Source organism: Oncorhynchus kisutch, linkage group LG19, assembly GCF_002021735.2.
Source record: "Oncorhynchus kisutch isolate 150728-3 linkage group LG19, Okis_V2, whole genome shotgun sequence".
Taxonomy (NCBI): Eukaryota; Metazoa; Chordata; class Actinopteri; order Salmoniformes; family Salmonidae; genus Oncorhynchus; species Oncorhynchus kisutch.
The window spans coordinates 47345211-47351210 of NC_034192.2; the positions used below are offsets into that span (position 1 = coordinate 47345211).

General features: G+C 43.5%; 1 protein-coding gene across 1 annotated transcript in view; it reads right to left on the reverse strand.

Annotated features, from left to right (window-relative positions):
- The window catches only part of LOC109864902 (uncharacterized), a 37035-nt gene extending 34690 nt beyond the window's left edge, over positions 1 to 2345 (reverse strand). The window contains exon 1 of the mRNA XM_020452957.2: positions 2097 to 2345. The gene's annotated coding sequence lies outside the window, so the exon portion shown is untranslated. The remainder of the gene's footprint in view (positions 1 to 2096) is intronic.
- Between the last annotated feature and the right edge of the window lie 3655 nt (positions 2346 to 6000).

A 6000-nucleotide genomic window follows, 5' to 3' on the forward strand; every position in this document is an offset into this window, starting at 1 on the left:
ATCTGCTTTTTTGGTCCTCCAATAATAGGCATCGGCATTGAAAAATCATAATCGGTCGACCTCTAGTAATCAAACCTACCACTGTAGTGTCGTCTGCAAACTTGATGATTGTGTTGGAGGCGTGCAAGGCCACACAGTCGTGGGTGAACAGGGAGTACAGGATCACCGAGTGCTGAAGCGCACAGCACGTACCAATCATCTGTTCTCGGTTGCAACACTTACTACCGATTTCCAAACTGCCTCTGGAAGCAACTTCAGCACAAGAACTGTTCGTTGGGAGCTTCATGAAACGAGTTTCCATGGCCGAGCAACTGCACACAAGCCTAAGATCACCATGCGCAATGACAAGCAGGCTGGAGCAGTGGAAACACGTTCTCTGGAGTGATGAATCAAGGTTTGGCGGGTGCCAGGAGAAAGCTACCTGCCCGAATACATAGTGCCAACTGTTTGGTGGAGGAGGAATAATGGTCTGGGGCTGTTTTTCATGGTTCGGGCTAGGCCCCTTAGTTCCAGTGAAGCTGAATATTAACGCTATAGCATACAATGACATTCTAGACAATTCTGTGCCTCCAACTTTGTGGCAACAGTTTGAGGAAGGCCCTTTCCTGTTTCAGCATGACAGTGCCCACTTGACCCAAGCGAGGTCCATACAGAAATGGTTTGTCGAGATCGGTGTGGAATAACTTGACTGGTCTGCACAGAGCACTGACCTCAACCCCAACGAACACCTTTGGGATGAATTGGAACGTCGACTGCGAGCCAGGCCTAATCTCCCAATTATCAGTGCCCCGACCTCAGTAATGCTCTTGTGGCTAAATGGAAGCAAGTCCCGCAGCAATGTTTCAACATCTAGTGGAAAGCCTTCCCAAAAGAGTGGCGGCTGTTATAGCAGCAAAGGGGGGACCAACTCCATAATAATGTCCATAACTTTGGAATGAGATGTTTGACGAGCAGGTGTGCACCTACTTTTGGCCAGGTAGTGTATGTCTCTACCCTGTGAACATTCCCAAGTTGGTTTGAGGTGTCTAGGTCACATGGTCAAGGAGCTATTGAGTTAAGGGATTTTTTATAAATACAGTGAACTCGGAAAGTATTCAGACCTCAACTTTTTCCACATCTTGTTACGTTAGTCTTATTCTAAAATGGATTTAAGTTTTTTTCCTACACACAATAATGACAAAGCAAAAACAGTTTTTTTATGTTTGCTAATTTATTAAACATAGAAAACAGAAATACCTTATTTACATAAATAGACCCTTTGCTATGAGACTCGAAATTGAGCTCAGGTGCATCCTGTTTCCATTGAGTCCACCTGTGGTAAATTCAATTGATTGGACATGACTTGGAAAGGCACACACCAGTCTATGTAAGGTCGCACAGTTGACAGTGCAAGTCAGAGCAAAAACCAAGCCACATTTTCTTTTTTTAAATCCATTTTAGAATAAGGCTATAACGTAACAAAATGTGGAAAAAGTCAACAGTCCGAATGCACTGTATATTTAGAACCCAATACTTTTAGACTTTTACTCAAGTAGTATTTTACTGGGTGACTTTCACTTTTACCTGAGTAACTTTCTATTAAGGTATCTCTCTATACATTTACTCAAGTATGACAATTGGGTACTTTTTTTCCATTCTGAAGTTTCGTTTTTGCACACCAGCTTCAAACAATATATAGAATATTTGTGGTTACGATATTTATACACAATGACTGCTTGTTTTGTCACAAACTGATATTAGGCGAGCTATTCAAATTTAGCAACCATAGTGCATCTTTAAGATACCATATGTCTTTATTATGTAACCATCCCAAATGTAATATACTTTTGAGTGTACTGAATAAGTTTACTATATGTCTAGTCTGTGAGACTAGGCTGACTTCACGGGACAGATATTGTTATCCGGTTTTGTTATAAAACAAAGGTGTGGTTGAAATTATTCTGCCACCGTGTCTTATTTTCTTCAAATTCTACAGAGCACACATTCACTCCATCTAACATCGAATACCTTTTTAAGGAGAGTAGGCCTATTATAACACTATGTCCACATAACGATATCATCAACTATATGAATATACACAACAATCGTCGTCTTACCGTTTCTCTTGCTCAACAGAAGCAGCGTCTATGAATATTCGGTCGTCGAAAGACTTACTTTCGTTTTCTCAACTCATTTACATATCCGGCTATTCCTCCTGGGTAGATGCGTAGTGCGGGATCCTTGGGTCGACCCTACCCCAAGTGGAGTGTATTCATGGTTGCCAAATAACCAATAAAAAAGAAGCATATAAAATAATATAACTTTCGTTTCTGTTTTTCATGATTGTTCTTCAATTCGCAAGTGGCTGAATGTACTTCATCTCACCGGAGAAAGCATCAGAGTGAGCGAAACAGCACCGCTCTGTCTCAGTACAGTATGTGTAACCCATCTATCTGATACTGTCTGGTCAAAAAGAGTACTGTATGACATTGTTGCCGCCCCTATCATTGAATGCAAGGAAAGGCAGCGAGCATGTTTATCCAAAAATTATAAAAGAATAGCTCACCAGTGTTGAGCTAAACCAAAGATTATGGATATACTGACAAGATACTTGTTTCTCCGCCCTAACAATGTGAGTCCTTGCCCACAAAGCAGCACTGCGGGCATTCAAGCTCCCACCTATCCTTTCTTAGGCTTGGTGAATCCGACGGAACATTGAAAGTGATGCATTTACCTTCCGAGTCTGTCAAGAACAGACCCATTACAAGAAGAGCTATTCTCTCAACTGTCAGCTCTATTTATGATTCATTAGGTTTCCTCGCCCTATTCGTATTAAAGGCAAAGCAAATTCTTCAAGAGCTCTGCAAGCTAAAGTGTGGATGGGACCAAGTCATCCCTGAAGAACATTCTATTTCATGGAAGAGATGGCTCTCAGAGCTGGACCAGCTGTATGGTGTATGATGCCAAGACCGCACAGCTGCATAACTTCGGTGACGCAAGTGAACAAGATTATGGCACAGCAAGCTACCTTAGGTTCACAAACGGTATGGAAAAGGTCCACATCGCATTCCTACTGGTGAAATCAAGGGTGACTCCACTCTAGCAGATGACGATCTCCAGACTGGTACTTGACAAGTTCAAACTGACGTTTGGAAAAGAAAGTCTGTCTGTGGATGACCTAGATGAAGCAGAAAAGGTCATCATTCGATTTGATTAATGACAGCACTTTAAACAAGAAATTGCACTAGTTGTGAAAGGAAAACAATGTGCCAAGAGAAGCGGCGTACTTCAGTCTCCACTCATAACTTCAGTACTGGTGACCTTGTTGTCATCATCGATGACACCGCCCCAAGGAACTCTTGGCTAATGGGGCGTGTGGTGGAGGCGTTGCCAGGGGCCAAAGATCTTGTCGGGAGCGGTTAAGACCAAGACCAATATCTTACAGAGACCTATCAATAAACTTTGTCTGCTCCTTGAGGCGGCTGAGTGAGACACACATACATACATAAACTCAGGAAAAAAAGAAATGTCCTCTCACTGTCAACTGCGTTTATTTTCAGCAAACTTAACATGTGTAAATATGTGTATGAACATAAGATTCAACAACTGAGCCATAAACTGAACAAGTTCCACAGACATGTGACTAACAGAAATGGAATAATGTGTCCCTGAACAAAGGGGGATCAAAAGTTACAGTCAGTATCTGGTGTGGCCACCAGCTGCATTAAATACTACAGTGCATCTCTTCCTCATTGACTGAACCAGATTTGCCAGTTATTGCTGTGAGATGTTACCCCACTCTTCCACCAAGGTACCTGCAATTTCCCGGATTTCTGGGGGGAATGGCCCTAGCCCTCACCCTCCTATTCAACAGGTCCCAGACGTGCTCAATGGGATTGAGATCCGGGCTCTTCACTGGCCATGGCAGAACACTGACATTCCTGTCTTGTAGAAAATCAAGCACAGAATGAGCAGTATGGCTGGTAGCATTGTCATGCTGGAGGGTCATGTCAGGATGAGCCTGCAGGAATGGTACCACATGAGGGAGGACAGGGTTGAGATTGCCTGCAATGACACCAAGCTCAGTCCGATGATGCTGTGAATCACCGCACCAGGACCATGACAGACCCTCCACCTCCAAATGGATCCCGCTCCAGAGTACAGGCCTCGGTGTAACACTCATTCCTTCGATGATAAACGTGAATCCGACCATTACCCCTGGTGAGACAAAACCCTGACTCGTCAGTGAAGAGCACTTTTTGCCAGTCCTGTCTGGTCCAGCGACGGTGGGTTTGTCTGTGCCTTACCAACAGGCCTACAAGCCCTCAGTTCAGCCTCTCTCCTCCTATTGCGGACAGTCTGAGCACTGATGGAGGGATTGTTCCTGGTGTAACTCGGGAAGTTGTTGTTGCCATGTGTGATGTTCGGATGTACGGATCCTGTGCAGGTGTTGTTACACGTGGTCTGCCACTGCGAGGACGATCAGCTGTCCGTCCTGTCTCCCTGTAGCGCTGTCTTAGGCGTCTCACAGTACTGACATTGCAATTTATTGCCCTGGCCACATCTGCAGTCCTCATTCCTCCTTGCAGCATGCCTAAGGCACGTATGAGCAGGGACCCTGGGCATCTTTCTTTTGGTGTTTTTCAGAGTCAGTAGAAAGGCCTCTTTAGTATCCTAAGTTTTCATAACTGTGACCTTAATTGCCTACTGTCTGTAAGCTGTTAGTGTCTTAACGACCGTCCCACAGGTGCATGTTCATGGATTGTTTATGGTTCATTGAACAAGCATGGGAAACAGTGTTTAAACCCTTTACAATGAAGATCTGTGAAGTTCTTTGGATTTTATGAATTGTATTTGAAAGACAGGGTAATGAAAAAGGGACATTACTTTTTTTGCTGAGTTTATGTATGTCGTGAAGCTAATAGCATTTACTCTATTACTGTGTAACTCCGGTAGGGCAACATCTGAAAAATAGCACACTTGGTAGTGTATACCGGTGCTGTAAACTGTTAGTGTCTTAACAACCATTGAACAGGTGCATGTTCATTAATTGTTTATGGTTCATTGAACAAGCATGGGAAACCGTGTTTAAACCCTTTACAATTAAGTTATCTTTGAAAGACAGGGTCCTGAAAAAGGGATGTTTCTTTTTTTGCTGAGTTTAGTTGACTCATTTAAAATGTTTGGTTTATTTTTTACCAAAATACAGTACTACAAATATTGCATTATTTGTGTAGTACAGGCCTGGCTACATTACATTCCCATCGTTGAATACATTATTGATGACTGACCTTTAGTGTCAAGCCCTGATCTGTTTCACCTGTCCTTGTGCTTTTCTCCACCCCCTCCAGGTGTCGCCCATCTTCCCCATTATCGCCGGTGTATTTATACCTGTGTTTTCTGTCTGTCTGTTTGTCTCTGCACCTGATTTACCCTAGTCTCTCCTGCCCTCCTGGTTTTTGACCTTTGCCTGACCCTGTACCCGCCTGCCTGACCACTGCCTGTTCCTGAGTCTGCCTGCCGTCCTGTACCTTTGCGCCACCTCTGGGTTACCAACCTCTGCTTGACCTGAGCCTGCCTGTCATCCTGAACCTTGGCCTCTGCTCTGGATTATCAACCCCTGTCTGCCTTGACCTTTCAATTGCTTGTTCCTGAGGTTACAATAAATATTGCTACTTCAAACCGTGATTCCTGATATTTAGAAGCAAGATAATATACACAGTGAGTAAATATCAGGTAGATCCCAGTGGAAAGTCAGATGTTTTAGGTTGACACATTTGAGTTAAAATCCCTCAATAGAAACCTATTTAGGAACCACTTCAAAATGTATGACAGCCTCCACTGAAAAGACTAAGGGGCGGTTTCCTGGACACAGAATAAGCCCATGTTGCACATAGGGATGTGTGAAACTTACTCCTTAGCCTGAAGTGTCCCCACTTGCCCCACTGAACAGCTAATGTACACTCAGATCATGCATGTTGTAAGCAATTTACCACACGTTACAATGATTTTACTGCCAGC